At 37.0% G+C, this 17,771-nt stretch overlaps 1 pseudogene; it reads right to left on the bottom strand.

Annotated features, from left to right (window-relative positions):
* Positions 1-975: 975 nt before the first annotated feature.
* Positions 976-2,205, bottom strand: LOC149202629 (DNA replication ATP-dependent helicase/nuclease JHS1 pseudogene; annotated as a pseudogene).
* Positions 2,206-17,771: the final 15,566 nt, after the last annotated feature.

The raw sequence follows: 17,771 nt of genomic DNA, 5'->3' as shown, positions 1-17,771 counted from the left end.
CTCTCTGCTTCTCCAGCAGCTCCCAGCGCTCAGAAAAAACTCTCCCTCCTTCCCCCTCTCTCTTTTACAAATGAATTTTTTAATACAATAAATACCTCTGCTGCCCAAAACAGGGGCGCAGTTTTACTCACATTACCAAAAATGAAACAAAAACCAGCTGGGGGAAAACCAATCGACCCCAAGATGAGGGATCTGTTTTATTATTATTTAATAAATAAAACTAAAAAAAACCAAAAACAATAACCACTAAGCGCTGCTGAAGATGGAATAAGACATCCTTTTCACAAGTGCGTTCACAGGTGTCAATTTCCATTGCTGAAGACAAATGTAGGCAATCGAATCTTGTTCCCTGCCACTTTGCAACTGCAGTCAAAAAATAGCTTATCGGTTCCTGTTTTCCTGCTATGATGGATATCTTAGTTTTAATATAGGCATTTAATCTATGACTGTTCGCTCTTCCCGTTGCTTGAAACCAATTTTTTCCAATAAAGCTGATCCTTGAAGCGCATTTAGATAGGAGAAAATCACTGCATCATTAGTAAATCACTGAAACATCGTGATGGTTTGAATGCCTCTTTTATCAGACATGATCCGCCTCTTGGAGCAGCAACACTATATGGGAAAAACGGAGAAGATAATGCCATTGCCACAACACTCAGCTGTACAAGCAACTGTAATGCTACAAGATTTGATAACCAACTCCCCACAATGGGCATCAATAGACCAACACACAAACCAACAATAATTCCAGTCACACAGGCGACAATAATATCTGAAACAAAATATCCATAGGTTTCTGGGACAACACCAAGCATTCCCATCTTTTCAATAATAAACTGGAAACAGAGTCCACCAACGTAGAGCGAAAACGCAATAGGCAAAATAAGTGGAATAATGTAACCACGAGTGACCTAAGCAAATGTCGACCAAAGAATTTGACAGAGATCGTGAAAACTGGCCACGTTACTAATATCCTTACTTCATATGCAAACGGTTCATCTTCCCCTTGGCAAATTTTGAATTTCGAGCTTGAAGAGCAATGGCTTTCAAGTCCAATTTGTAATCCGAGTTTACAGTGGACGCTATATTCTGGAGGGTGGGAACGATGCCTGAAGGATGTTTATCGAGATCCACTTGTGAATTGTAAGGACTAATTACTCCAATGCCATTCACGTTCACACCTCCGTTGAGAAGTTCTCCAATTATCTTCAGAAGAATAGAGGCCTCTATAGGATTGTTTATGGCATTGTGCACTTTCGTTTCCTGGGCAGGTAATACATCTGTATTAATAAACAACACTGACTTCTTCGAATCCAAAACCTCTCGAAGCCAAGGAGGATTCACTTTCGATACTCCTGTAACGTCAAGTTCAGCATCAGCTACTGCAGATGATCCACAACGTAATCTGTTACCATATATTAATGCATTGGAGAGCTTCATCACACCAGCACACATACGGTACTGGCATTGCAAAGCAGAAACAGCTTGAGGGTGAGTTTCAGAAAGCCTGCGAAATAAACTGATGCTCATTCCATTCTCTCTTGCTTCTGCACTCCGAACCAATGGCGGAAGCTGGTAATGATCACCTACAAGCACAAAAGTGCGTGCATACATTATGGGCCCTAAGCATACAGGGAATGTGATCTGCCCTGCTTCGTCCACAATGAAAACATCAAATCTTTTCTTTACAAGTAAAGGATGTGTTATTCCAAGACAGGTCACTCCAACCACACAAGCTTGGTCTATTCTTGATTCCAACTCCTTCACAGAATTTATGCCCATTCCTGATATTGTATACTCTTGTATATCTGGATGTATAGCTGCAGTTTTTCCGAGACGTATAAAGTTGATACCCTGAGCCTTCAACTTGAGAGGTAGACTATCAACTGCTGAATTTGTGTAGGATGAGAGCAAAATGGATGCTCCACGTGCTAGAAGTGCTTTCACAACATGTACCATGGTAGAAGTCTTCCCTGTTCCTGGCATTCCTAAAATGAGTGCATAGTCCTTTGCAGAAAGTATCTTAAGTATAGCACGGCGTTGATCATCATTCAGATCCATTGAAAATCTGACATATGAAACTGCAGGGTCCTGACTAAGGATTGCTCCACTGTCAAATCTAGGAGGCTGCAAGTCAACTATGAGTTGCCTGCGATGATCATTGCGATTGTTTTTGACAAAGAGCTGTAGCAAATTGAACCTCATAGCACTGTTCTGGAAATAGACCTCTGTCTTTCTGCCTTTGTTACAGCTACATTAAAGTCACATTGATCCACTCGATTGAGAATACATGTACAACCAAACAAATGAATGTGTCCTCTGAAATTTGAATTTTTGCTACAAGAAAAGCTCACACGGTCATTAAGGAAGAAGAGCGTTCATTTCTGTGCAAACAATGGTTTAGTCTCTCCTCAAAATGTACTCAGAAAACATAATAGAGGCCAGTGATATACCGTGAGAAATATTTCAAAAGATAGGTCAAAATAATGTCCATTTTCCGCTTGGGTTCTATCAATGCCTGAAGACATGGACCAATCAACTCCTTGTTGTAAGATAATTCATTTATGACAATTTCCAAAACAGGTGTTCGGGATCTCCAGTGAGACTTCTCCACATAGCCTTTTGCCTCTGATTGCTGATGATATTTCAAATTGTGCTTGTGCAGGGATAGGAGCGTTGAAGTTTGCTGCTGTCTTAAGAAGAGCTGAAGATAAATTACATAATTTAAATCAATACATTAAATGATTTCTTTTTCAAAACAGGGTTTTGAAGAAGAATCAATCTCATGTTGAGACGGAGTCTAACACCAACTAAGGCTTAAGATTGCATTGTGCACTCTCTTAGACATGGTGCACCCACTTGTGTAACCAAAATATATCTAAATCTGGAAGAGAAGAAAAGGGGAAACATAATTAGTTTAGACATAAAATCAAGTAGGAAACATACCAACTCGTCAATAATACTTAGAGAGGATCAAATAATGAGAAATACACATCAAAACACCAGTTTACAAAAACTCTCCAAGTACAATAAACAAAGTGTGTTTGATTGTGACCAAAAGTGTCGTTTTACAACAAACAAAGATATTGTAACCATGAAGTGTGCTAGAGATGTTCTAAACAATGCGACAAAACTTAGGAATGATCAAGGACACTTGAAACATGTGTAATTATGTTTTACAACCAAGGAGAAACTTGATACAATAGTTTGGTAGGCTCCAAAATTTGAAGGTAGTGAATTTTTTGAGGGTGTTGTAGTGGCGACAAAACTTGGTGACACACTAGGTCAACGTTAGCTCCTCCACTTAGGATTATCCTTTTAGTTAAAGGGTTAGTATTTTAGGAAGTATTGATTCACCAATTAGATTTCCTTGACATTTCCCTTCAGCTCGGTTATATACATAGCGTCTTACATCCCTTCCCTTAGTCTAACACACAAAATGTTATGCCATATTACAATTGTTTCGATCTAGGAAAGGCTAATATAGAAAGACAAGTTTAAGATATTAAGAGTATGAGTTTCATCTTTGGTGTTTCTCTGTTTCCAGTAGGCTTGGATAGTACCTTGGTAGAGTCACTACAGGAGCACAAGTGTTGCTTGGCTACCAGTAAGCCTGAACAATACCTCGGTGAAGTCACTTGTTTCACCTCTCTACACAGGAAGCCATTCTCTTTTTTCACCCTTTATTTATTTATTTAATAGAGCTATGTTTCAACAGTTATTATTTCAAAGGGCAAAAGAGGGATCTTGTCTTATTTAGAGTAGAAGAGGTTGACAGTTCACACAAGTATTAATATAACCTTTGATATTGGTTTACTTTATATAGATTTTCCCTTTATCCTTTCTCTAATCAATTAGATAAGAACGTAAAAGCACCACGTAAATTCAACACCAAGTTAAGGAGTTGGGATACTATAATAAATACGGGTCTTATAGGTTTTACTATAATTTCATGTAATATAATTAGAAGTTAAAAAAAATGCGAGTAAGATGTTTAAACCTTACAATTTTCAGAATTATTTAAGACTTAATATCGACTTCATATATATCTATATATAAAAAAAATTGTTAAAAGAAAATATTTTTGAGCCGAGAGGCTCACTCTACAGCCACATGTGAAGGCTATGTGTAACTATGGATGTATCTCTTAAAATGAAAATAAAATATTATCTAAATAGAAAATTAATGTCGACTATAATAAAAAATAAAAAATAAATGCTATGCATATTTAATTAGTTATCCATATGACCTAAACCTTGTACTTTTCAAAAATATTTTAACACATGACATGACATGATATATATATATATATATATATATATATATATATATATATATATATAATGTTAAAAGAAAATACTTTAATGTTATATAGAATAAAATATAACATGTTTTTATATGAATTAATATTGAAAAATATATTAATAATAAAAAATTCTCATAATATGACTCAATACACATGTTATGTAATCTCTATAGTATTCAAAAATACAATTTAAACAATAAAAAATTACACCTTGTTTTTTGCCCTTTCAAATAAGTTTGCACCTAAAGAAATTTGATCCCTCTTGGCTCATGTTAGATCCATGTTTCAGATACATCTGTGATGATTTTATTTTTATCCCTATATTTTTTGTGATTACCAGAGTACCTGGTTTTCCCTAAGCTATTTAAATAGACTGAAGTCCCAGGGTTGGAATTTGGATTTCTCTTTACCCATCATATAATTTTTTTTTTTAAGTTTTGGGTACTTATGTTTCCCATCAAAAAAAATTGTTTAATATTTTTCCCTTCAGCAATGATGTTCTCATACTAAATTAATCTTTTGCTAATAAAAACTTGATTAAAAAATTACCCTTAAATAGATTAACCAATGTTCCTTTTCTGTATGTGGCATTATTATAATTATTTGTATTGATCAACCACATTATTTTTCACCTGGAACTACTTAGTATTGATGAACCACATTGTTTTTCACCTCAAGGATACGACCTTGTAAAATTACAATAGTAATTCAAGAAATAAATTTAAATATTGCATAATAGTTTATATTTAATAAACATAGTCTAAATGTTATATTCTATGCAATTTTTCTAGGTATGTTTTCTAACTAAAATTTTCCAAAATATAGTTAAAATTTACTACAATTACAAAAATAATTCATAAATTCCTAAAATTCAAATATTCCAATAAATATTTAAAACATTAAATTCATTTCATACTAAAAATACAATCTTAATAATAAAAAATTATATTATTAATTTTCAAATGGAATTTGTAAACGATAAAATAACAACAAACTCTCTTATTTAATTTAGTATTTCTTTGCTTGAATAGTTTATATTGTGTTAACTAGTATGTGACCCTTTCTATTTAGTGTCCATGCTTTATAGTGAGAAAATGCATCGAAAATCTTTTACGAGTTGCATAATTTTTCAGATGATTTTGTGCTTATATCATGGAATGATTGTCTCTTCATATGTTCTTTAAAAACATGTGTTATTTTAAATATTATTTGCAATATGTAAAAGAAAAGGTAATATCTAGAACAATAAAAAGGAAAGTGTGGGCCTCTCTTAGCTTGTGCAAATACACACTCACACACCTACACATTAAACCTACTTTCCTGTTATCTTAAGCTTCTCAGAATTCATGCTTAGGAATTGTGCTTCTTTGAAAAATCTATTGCATTCCTGTTTCATGCAACTTCGATTTAGCTCAAGCAAGTTGTTTCCACTCTCTAGGTATTCACACAAGTTGTTTGCACTCTTTCGGTATGAACACTTCTAGTTGGTTTGTAAATCTCTCTATGTTTTTGAATTGTCTTACATACAATGCTTTGTATTTTTCTCGTCTTTTAAAGATTAATTATTATTAAATTTCAAATGGAATTTGTAAAAGGATAAAATGGTAAGAAACACCAAATTAAAACAAAATGGCATCACAATAAAAGGGAAAACCTACTCCACCAAACCTCAAAAGAGTAAAATAAGGTCATTACTACAACAATGCCAACTTGATAACCATTAAAAGGGTTAGTGATGAGCGTCATCATTGGGTAACTTTATGGACCTTGATACACCTCCAAGCTTATTTAAATCAACTCTTCTCATAATTTCTTACATATTTTGATTATAGTTTGCTTAATGAGATGAGTAAAAGTGAGATGTTATGCCTAGTGGACTAATGTTCATTGATTGCAGATTTTTGAGAGAAAATCATGGCAATTTTGGCCAATTAAGGGAAAAAACATGAATGAGACAAGGTGGAGAGATTGTAGGAGATAGATACTCCTCATTTAATCCTCACTCATTCAAATATTCCTCCATAAAATCACGCTAGTTCAGAGTTTCAAGCAAACAAGTCATGAAGATCAAAAGGCAATCGAGCCAGTGATAGTTAAAGGGCTAGTTCATCTTGAGTTTGGGAGCCGAGCCTCCCTAGATTTAAGGAAGTTGTTGGAGACCTTAGTTGTATAAATAAAGAGGCCTAGAGCCTCATTAGGATTTGAATTTTTGATGTAAAAGCACTAGGCATTTTCGAGTTCAAGACTTGTGGAAGACATTGTTATGTAATTTTCTGATATGATAATGAGAATGAGCATTTCCTTGATCGAACACTGAGTTGAATCAGAGGGATGAAGATCTTGGGTTAGGGCCCAACCCTAGAATCAAAGGCTCCTCTTCTTGTATTTATATGCTTAGTTGATTTCATAGATTAATGGTTGAATTGGTTTTAGCATTATTTCATTGCAAGTAGTTGTGGATTTGATTAGTTTGCTTCCATTTGTGCATTGCTTTAGTAGTAGCTTAGAAGGATAAAGGGATACCAAAAAGCTGTTAGTAGGTGGATTTGGCCTCACTCCTCCCTTCAGGGACCATGGTTTGAGGAAATAATTCCTATGCAGCCCCAAAAAGACAAAATTCTGATTTCGTATGGAATTTAGGTTTTTCTACTTAGGCGAGCATTTTATCAGTTTTCAAGAATAGGATTTAATTGTCATTTCTGATATCTTCAGCCTTGCATTATATCTCATAAATGTTTCACATTATTCTTCAAGTTTTCCCATGCATGAAATAGGCAACTAGATAATGAATTTCTGCTTTCTTAGTTGATTGAAAATATTTCTTGTTTGACATGATTTATGGATAAATACCAATGATTGATGCAACTCAGGAGTTTCAGCAGTGCAAAGAGATTTCATGACCAGAAACCCCATCCTAACCTCATTCATCCAAAATCATCAAAAACCACTAAGTCACTCACCAAATTCATTATTCCATAAGAACATTTCTCCAAGTTTGTTGAGCAAATCCAACCATCTCACAAACTCTGTTTTGAGTCCTAAAGGAGTCCTAGCCACTCCCTTGCCTTATTTCTCTCACCATTCACCTTCCCTAAGCCCTACACCACCTTCCAAATATCTCCTCTTTCTCTCAGCCAAATCCTGTAGTAAGACAGGGGATCCTATAGGAGCATTAGGACATCCTGTAGGAGGTGTTAGGACATCCTATAGGTCTACCTATAGTGGCATGTTTTGAGGCTGAATTGAGGAAAAAACATATAGGAAGATAGGAGAAGACCCCTACTTTCCTCCTAATCCATCTGACCATTCACAATCATCCCTAATCCACTTGCCACATCACCAAGAGGATTTAGCATTCTCACTTTACACAAAAAAGACAAAAAGGAAAAAGAGAGTTATTGTGTTCATTTACATGCACAGTAGTAGAATGTTTGGTTATTTTAGATTGCATGCATAGGATAGTCAAATTACACACATGTTAACTTAGCATTCTTTTGATGCAAAGACTCTTAGCAATAGTTAGATGAATGGTGTGTTTAAGTAGTTGATTTCAGTCTTTCCTCACTACAGTAGACAAGATTATAGTTAGTATAAATTTCCCTTTTCCTCATTGGTAATCAAGTTTCTTATAAATCAATAGAAGGCTGGTTTGAGAAACCATAGTGGTTTATTGCCAGCTTAGCAGTGACAAAGAGTAGACCCATCACATCTGCTTGTTTATACAACATTGTCACCTCCAAGTTTGTACAAACCCCGAGTTGATAAAGTAAAGTTGGTAGCCCCATAAGTTACCACATTCTTGCTGCAATACTGGTGCTCATCACTTTTTGGTGTCGACCCCAGGGAGGTGTCTGAGTAAGATGTGATTTTTGGTTTCTTTCTTCCATTTTTTTATCTCTGATATGCTTCTATTAGCTTCATTTCTGCAAAAGTAATTGTAAGTTAGTTTGATTTCTTTTCCATTCTGCAAGTGAGATTTCATTCAAGCAGTTTAGTTTCCATTCAGTTTGTGATTTCAATGATGAAATTAGTCTCAAAGCTTGAAAAACACAAAACAAAATAAAAACACTTCTTTCATGCCTCGTAGGAATAGGGATAACTTAGGAAAATGTCTACCAAATACCCTCACCACTTCAAACAACCGACCTTCCCTCTTCTTCCATGGTTGTGAATTGGAGGACCCCTTAGGTGAATAACCAGAGATTTTTGGAGAGCCTACAGGGGGAGAAGAAGAAGGAGAACCCATTCCAACTGACCTAATGGCTAAAAATAGAAATGACAGAGGAGATAGAGAAATAATTGAGGGTTCCTTTCCCATCAAAGAAACTAATGGGGATACCAAGATGAAAAACATAAGCCCCTCTTCTCTTCCTCACTTCCATGGCCTGACCTTAGAAGATCCAGATACTTTCTTGTTTGAGTTTTTTGTCATATGCAGAAATTATGATTACACCACTGATGAGTAGAAGTTGAAACTATTCCCATCCACTCTCAAGGATGCAGCTCTGTGCTGGTTCATGGGTTTACCTGGGGATAGCATCACAACCTGGGCTCAAATGCAGCAAGCCTTCAACAACAAGTATCGAGACTACTGTAGGTCCAAAGACACTAAAGAGGAAATTTTTAGGATGACCTTAGGGCATGATGAATCCCTAGAGGATTATGAAGAAAGATTCTAGCTTAGCTACAAAAGGGCTAGGTGCACACTTCATCCTAAGTCACTGAAGCTAGTCCTACTCCAAGGGGTAAGGGGAGATATTTTGGATACCCTAAACCTACTAGCAAGAGGGGACATCTACCAACTACCCTATGATGATATCAATATTGTCTTTAGGAATCATTCTAGGGCAGCTAGGAAAAAGGGTAGGGGTAGTCAACCAATGGCCAACCCTTCCTCTTCCAACACTTCCATAAAAAGGTGAAATTGGAAATATGTTGGAAGATTTCAAGAGTGAAATCCTATAAACCCTTACCCTACAGATGGACACTATGCACATCAAGAGGAAGCAGAGAGAGAATTAGCCATCTTCTGCCCTAGATGCACAAGGAGGCACCCTAAGAATGAATTTCCATTAAACCTGTTCGAAATATGCTCGATCTGTGGAGAAAAAAACTCCACAGGAAAGTTCCCTTCTCTACCTGGACTAAAAGCTATGTATCAGGGAACTGAAGAGGTGACTAAACAAATCTGCTACATAAATCAAAGGAGACCTCATTGGCCTTGGCCATACCAGCAGGGCATGCGAGGCTCATCCCATGCATATTACAACCATAACCAGAACAAATCCATTCCCTCTTCGGGACCCCCTACTCATCCCTCCTATTCTACACCTCCTCCTTGGTATTTTTCACCTCAGTACCATTCCCAGCTGACCAGCTAGTCATTTGAGCCATATACTCCACCACAACCTCATTGGAATGCACCACCCTAAGGTTGAGGCCCCCATACAACAATGCTCCAAATTTATTGCCTTCACCACCTACTCAACCACAACTTTTACGGCCTGCTCCACCTAAACAATCTCAGATGCCTACCTAGCCAAATCCGAACCTGAACAACAAACAAGCACAACAAGTATACAATGCAGAGACATCCTATCCTACTTATGTTGTGGAGATTCAAAAAATGAACCTGAGATCTATGAGAGTACTCCTAGACAACCAACCTCCACCTCCACCTAGGGAGAGTGAGGAGGAAAGAGAAGAAAGCGTGCCTAGAGTGAATCCACCACCCTTTCCTGAAAGATTAACTCATCCAGTCTAGCCTACCTTAGAAAAGAATGAACTTTTGGGTGAATTGAAAAATCTATGTGTCAAAATTCCACTTCTCCAAGCCATCAAGGATGCACTTATTTACAACAAGTTGATTAAAGATAAGTATTTCAAACATCCAGGGAGGTGAAAAACAGACACCCCTACCATTAATGTCATTGGATAGTTGTTTGACTTAATGCTTGGGAAGGTAATTTGCCCAAAGTATTTGGATCCTGGAAGCCCTGTAGTAGATGTGCACATCAATGACACCATTTTCCCACACAGTTTGATTGATCTTGAGGCTTCCATTAATGTAATGACTAAGGACACCATGCTCAAGCTCAATCTCCCGGGTTCATTAAGAAAGACCCAACAGTCTTACAACTTGTAGACCATTCCTCAGTAACCCTTGAGGGGATTGTTGAGGATATGATGGTCTCCATTGACTCTTGGGTGTACCCTGCATACTTCCTTGTTCTCCAGCCTAAGGCCAATCTTACTGGTTATCCTGTCATACTTGTCAAGCCTTGGTTAGCCACTGTCGATGCCTACATCAACTGTAGGGATGGAAATATGACTATAAAAAATGGGCTTATATCCAAGCAGCTTGTCTTGTACCCTCCTCCTCAGCCATCTCTAGAACATGACTTACCTCTATGGCTAGAAGAGGAGGAAGAAGATGAAATCTACTCAGCCGAACTCTATACCTTAGAAATATCCATGGGAGGAGGACAACTGGATGAGGATGATTTGATTGAACACATACTCCAAAGTCCAACACCCACCACCTTTTCCTTAGAGGAAGTAGTAAACAAAACCAAGAGAAACCATCATATTGATATATGCTTAGCTGACTCAAACCCTACCTAGGTCAAAACAATAGAATTTGGCCCCAAAAGAACTTTGAAAATCAACCCCTCTCTTTCTGTACACCAAGAAGAGAGATTGTGCAACATGCTAAGGGAAAATCTAGATGCCTTTATTTGGAGTTACAAGGAAATGAAGGGAGTGCACCCCTCAATGTGTACTCACCAAATTTATATCAAAGAAGGTTGCAAACCAGTCCGACAACCCCAAAGAAGAATGAATCTAGCTCTCAAGGATATAGTCAAAGAAGAACTACAAAAGTTGTTGGATGTAGGATTCATTTACGCTATCTTGGATAGTGAGTGGGTTTCTCCTTTGGTGTTGGTTCCAAAGAAAAATGGGAAGTGGAGGATTTTTGTCGATTACAGAGAGTTAAACTAAGAAAAAAAGAAGGACCATTTCCCTCTACCTTTCATTGACCAAGTGTTAGATGGCCTGGCAGGGAAGAAGTTTTTCTCTTTCCTAAATGGGTTCAATGAATACAATCAAATCCAGATTAGCCTAGAAGACCAGGATAAAACCACCTTCACATGTCCTTGGGGTAGTTTCTCTTATAGGGTCCTTCCTTTTCGCTTCGGCAATGCCCCTGCCACTTTCCAGGGAGTAGTCTTGAGTATTTTTGCCGAGCTAGTCCATGATGCAGTAGAAATTTATATGGATGATTTTACACCCTATGGGTGTGATTTCTAGGAGGCTCTCTCCAAATTGGGTAAGGTGTTGAACAAATGCATTCAAATGAACTTGTCCCTTAGTCTCGAAAAATGTGAGTTCTTAATGACTGCAGGGACTATTCTAGGTCGTTCAATATCCCAGGAAGGACTGCAGGTGGACCCAAAAATAGAGGGATGTCAAACTTTTTTTAGTTTTAGCTGGATACTATAGGAGATTTATAAAATAATTTAGCAAGTTAGCTTCTCCTTTATTTGGGTTATTGTTGAAACTCATAATTATCCTCTCCTTGATATTTTTTCTCACCTTTTTCTCTCACTTTCTCATAAGATTACAGACCCAATCAATGACAAATACTAGTTTTTGTCTTAAGGAAATCATTAAAATGATCACCATATTGTATTTTCATGTTCTTCCTATTTGAATAGATTTTCGCAAATTAGCTACAGAACGCGGCCTATTTTGCAGCTAATTGTGGATTCCATAGCTACTCTCATGGCTTGGGAGGTTCTAGGTGTCAAATGAAGAATTGGGCCACATGGGCATTTCTAGAATCATCTCCACATGGATTCTATCCTATTCACTCAGTCCGGATCGATAGAAAAGCAAGCGTAAAGTGATGGTCAAATATGGAGTCAAAGAATGTTATCCGAAAGGAGTAGGACTCTTGATTTTCTCTTTCGTAGCTAATCAAGAGTCTAACAACTTTATTGCAAATCTAATTTGAAATAGCCATCTGTAGCTAATCAAAAGTTTAAATAGTCTTATTGCAATTCAAATTAGCTACCTGTAGCAAGTTTATCTCATAAAAAGTCATGTTACATTTAATTCGAATTAGCCACCTGTAGCAAGTTTATCTCATAAACAATTATGTTATTTTCCTTTAAATATCGATTGCATGTAACCGAGAGAGGTTAGAAGGAATCACGTTAAGTTCAGGATTTTTTCTGATACTCTATATTCAGACTTTGTTTTTTCATAATACAAAATTTGTGTTGTCAATGATCATTTAAAGTGCATCCTTAACTAGCTAGCATTCAATCCACGTCAGTTGCAGAGGGCCCCTGCACTAAAGGAGGTTTTTCATTTGTTGTTTTTCGTTCAATTTCCATTACTCTGTTTTCATCAAATCTTTTTTCTAAATTAGGATGATATTTCATTTCAATTTTTAATGAATAACATAATGATAAATCACAACTGTGCAGCCTTGTTCTTCTAAGATATCTTGTGGAGAAAAACGGCTCTGTTTCCAAACTGAATTAAGATTGAAGTAATAAGAATACACAGTTGCTTAGTTTTCTTACTGTTTTGTCATTCATTTTGTTAGAACATAATTGTCAATTAACTGTGTTAATGGATGCTTTCAAAAGCCATTTCAAGATGATGATGATCCTAAACTAAATGGTTAAATGTCTAATACATATAGTGATTGAATTTACTCAGTACATTGTTATTTTCCTAGGACTTAGGAACTAAGGTATAATTGATTTCTTGCATAGCACTTCAAGAGGGTAATGCTTCACATTTGAATGTTGGAGAAAGTAAAAAATACATTAGTTGTTTACAATTAGTTTTACATGCTTTTACATTTTTTCTTTCAAATCCTCCTTAGTTGCATCACTGATATTCCCAATAATCATTTCAAGGAGATTGATTTAATCATATTCCAGAATTGAGTGGTTGAATGTTTAATGAATACAATTATTGAGTTACCTTCTGGATCAATTTCATTCTTGGTTTTAAGAATTAGATCCACGGATTAGGACTATGATAATATAAGATAGATGCTCTATTTTTTTTATTAGGTTCTAACTAGCCAACAATTCTTGGTCCATTTTTAGCAAATTAGATTAAATTAGGAATATTTCATTTCCTTTAAAATTCATTAGATTCACTTAAATTTTCTCATAGTTTCAAGGTGAACATTCTTAGACATCAAAGAACAGAAATCCCCCAAAAACAACATAAAATACAAAACAACGAAGTAAGAAAACGGTTACCTAAGCACATATAGTGCACCACACTTCATCAACTTACAAAACTCGATTGATAATTTATGAAAGAAATTTAGGACACTAAATTGACTAAACAATTATTGGGCAAAGACCCTGAATTTTTATGATCAAAAAGCTATCAAGGGGCCTTGGACACCCTGAAGGACAATTTGACCACTGCACCTATTCTCCGAGGCCCAAATTGGGCCCTTCCCTTCCATATACATGTTGATGCCTCTCAGAAAGCCATAGGAGAAGCTCTAGGCTAGATAGATGACAAGTTACCTTATGCCATTACTTCATCAGTAAGAATCTGTCAAAGGCTGAAATGAAATATACAATGACTAAAAAGAAGATCCTAGATGTTATGCATTCATTGAACAAATTTAGGCATTACATTACAGGTTACCAAACATTTGTGCACACTGACCATGCTGTAATTAAATACTTGATGAATAAACCTAATGTAAATGCCTAGATTATTAGATGGTTACTTTTATTACAACAATTTGATCTAACTATTATTGATAAGCCTGGCAAGGAGAATTGAGTTGCAAATTTTTTATCGAGATTAACTTTTCCTACAGAGGAGGATGTAATGGTTGGTGATCAGTTACTGGATGAACACTTATTCACCATTTTAGTTTTCTCTCCATGGTTTGCTGACATAGCAAATTACTTGGTGTCTTTATAGTTTCCACCGAACTTTTCCTGCAAAGAGAAAAGCAATATTGTGAGGAAGAGCACCCCATTCACTTGGATTGGGGGAAACCTCTTCAAACTAGGCCCGAATAAAATTATGAGAAGATGTTCAAGGGAGGAGGAAGTCTTTGACATCCTTCTAACCTATCATGATGGCTCTTGTGGAGGTCACTTTGCAACCAAGAGGGCAACATTCAAGGTGCTACAAGTTGGTTATTACTGGCCCACTCTTCACCAGGATGTGAGGAGGTATACTAGTCAGTGTGATTGGTACCAAAGGATGGGAAAACTTACCCCAAGGGATGAAATGCCTCTCCAACCTCAAGTGACTTTTGAGCCATTTGACAAGTGGGGCATGGATTTCATTGGACCCATTGACCCTCCATCCAGGAAAAAGAAGTACATTATTGTGTTCACTGACTATTTGACCAAGTGGGCTGAAGCCAAGGCCATCAAAGAAGCAACAGAGGAGAAAGTGGCCAAGTTATTAATGGAAAATGTATTTTATAAGTTTGGTTACCCAAGAGAACTAGTCACTAATCAAGGCAGCCAATTTATATCTCACATGATTGAAAATTTGTTAAGCCAACACAAGATCAAGCATAGAACATCCACTCCTTACCACCCACAAGATAATGGGCAAGTGGAGGTGACCAATAGAGCACTATAGGGCATTCTGACTAAAGTGATTAGCAGCAATAGAAAGGAGTGGGTAGATAGATTAGTTGAGGCCACTTGGGCCTGCAATACCACCTAGAAAGCCACCACTGGATTCACTCCTTATGAGCTAGTCTACGAGAAGAAGGCCTTGTTGTCCACTGTATTTGAATACAACACCTTAAGAATGACAACAAAACTAGATCTAGATCTCACTAGGGCGCAACAAGAGAGATTTCTCCAGCTGAATGGATTAGATAAGTTTAGAATGTAGGACCTTCTACACATATAGGTGACACAAGTTCAAAGGAAGATCTAGCATGACAAGAACATAAAGGACAAACAATTTCAAGAAGGTGATTGGGATTTGTTGTATGATTCCAGATACAAGGATTTTAAAGGCAGGTTAAGGACTAGATGGTTAGGGCCTTATGTCATAGAGAAATGCCATGATAATGGTTCAATGCAGATGAGAACCATTGATGTAGAGGCTACTCCTTTACTTGTCAATGGGCACAAATTCAAGGTCTACAAGAAGCCCTTATCAAAGCAATAATTCATCAATGGCATCAACAAGACAGTGATGGTAGTGGAGAAAGTCTTAGCTTCTACCCCATCAAGTCACTGAAAAGAAAAGAGAAAAAAAGAGAAAAAGATAAAGAGACTCAGGCGAAAACCTCCATGATGCACGTGAGTCCCACTGTTGGGTTGAAATCCTCTTAAGGTGGCCCAATTGTGTCAAAAGTAGAAAAAAAAGAAGAAAAGATAAAAAGGATCTTTGGGTGAAAACCTCTTTTGAGGCACCCAGAGAAATAATCTAGGATGAAAACCTCTTGGAGGCAGACTAATTGTTTTCAAAAGAAATATATATATATATATATATATATATATATATATATATATATAAGAGAGAGAAAAGAAAAACTTTGAAAATGTTGTTCGTAGTTCAGTAGGAGGAGGATCAGAGCAATAAGAGAGGATCAGAAGGGCCTATATAGTTCATTTTTTCATTTATCCATTCCATATTCTTCATCATCCCATCATTCCCTCCATTTATGAACTCATCCAGCTCAATTTACATGGCTCTGTGTTCTCTACAGGTGTTATAGACATATTTGGGCACTACAACCGCAATCACATATGTCCATAAAACAACAGCTTCTAAGTCCCTAAAAGTGTTGTTTCATACCCTAAAGGTGCAAGGTCAGCTGATTACATCATCTCCTAGAATTTCTCCATGAAAAGCTACTCAGAACTGGTCAAAGCAGGACCATACAGACTGCTTAGTGCTAAAGGTGCGATGCATCTCACTTTCCACATGCAAAAAGTGTGATGCATACTGGAAATCCCTTCTATAGGGTGCGATGAGCGAGAGCAGACAATGGCACAAGCAGTTTGCTAGGTGGAAACCTAGAGAATCTTCTAGAAGCTGTTCATTTGAAACTTACCTCTCTGAGTTCGCCCAGGAATGAGTAAGAGGTCTAAAATCTCCAAGTGGGACCAAGAACTATCAGAGAGATGACACTAATCAAAATCCCAGAAGCTGACTCACCCCCCTGCAAATATCTATAAATGGATCCCTCATCCAAGAGATCCAGAGGTTGGAATTTGGTAATTTGCAAAGAGGTGTTGTTGTTTTCTCTTTGAAGACATTGTTTGGTGATCTTGCTTTGTGTGAGGTGAAGAGGGATTTCAAGATAGGAGGATGGCGCTGGGTCAGACCAAGTGGTTGTAATCCTCTCTTCTATGACTTTTACTAATAAAGCAATTTGAGTTTTTCTCCATATTCTTGTGTATCTCTGAATACCATGTTCGTTATATGCATTTGTATGGTCAATATATATCTGATCCTATATTGTTTACAGTGAAAGATCTCTATGCTTTGATGGTATTATGCTGCTGTGAATCTACAGGTGCTCCTTGAAGCTGAACAAGTAAGGAAGTAGCGGCGAGATTCTGTCAAAGGGGAAAGGAAACAAGCAAGGAGCCAAGCGGAAGACTGAGGTTGGTACTCTCTGCCTCTTTCTCACTTCTCTCTCGTAAAGGAAAAACAAGTGACTTTAATCTGTTTGTTTCTAAGATAGCTACATGTCTTAGTGGGACTAGCAACTCTGAATAAACACTAGATTTCCTGATAACAAAATGGCGACTCTGCTGGGGAGCGATTAATTTGATTGCTTGTCTCTATTTGTTTGATTCATAAACGACAGATAGAAACTGAAGTCAAGCCAGCTAGCCTTCGAACTGCATTTGCTATGCAAGTGCAAAGTAGATCAATGCTGCTTCAGTCAATCTCCGGGTTTGCTTATGAGCTGAAAAATTGACTTGCAAACATCCTAAGTGCCCTAGAGGTAGCTTGAGTAACCTCATTAGATTAGCCCTATACTTTGTAGTTACTGACTATCATTTGCTCGGCCTAAATCCCTGAACTAAACTGCAAACTGTGAATAAAAACCAAGCTAAAGTCTCGTTCCTTGACCATCACACCCTCTCCTTTAGGAAATCTAGATGCATCGCACCTCTCGTGTGTAGTAGGTGGGATGCATCCCTATTTCCCTATGTTGCAGGTGTGATGATCAGACAAGACTAGATCTGCCTCCAGATTTTGGTTTCTTCTTCATTGTTTTCAGTTTTATTCAGGAGTTTTGTTGTCTGTGATTAGTAGACCACTGTTGAAACCCCCTTCTTTGCATCATCCAACCTCTATTATACAAATAATTGTGAATGTTTTTATTTATTGTGCACCATTTACAGTTCTCTTTTACAAAGAAGTAGCTTAGTTGAACTGTTGTCTTTTGATTTGGAAGTGTCGCAAGTGTCGT

This window comes from Pinus tabuliformis, chromosome 2_1 (genome assembly GCF_031772625.1).
Source record: "Pinus tabuliformis cultivar Carrire ecotype Pingquan chromosome 2_1, CPIR1, whole genome shotgun sequence".
Taxonomy (NCBI): domain Eukaryota; kingdom Viridiplantae; phylum Streptophyta; class Pinopsida; order Pinales; family Pinaceae; genus Pinus; species Pinus tabuliformis.
This window is presented reverse-complemented; position numbering and strand designations above follow the sequence as displayed.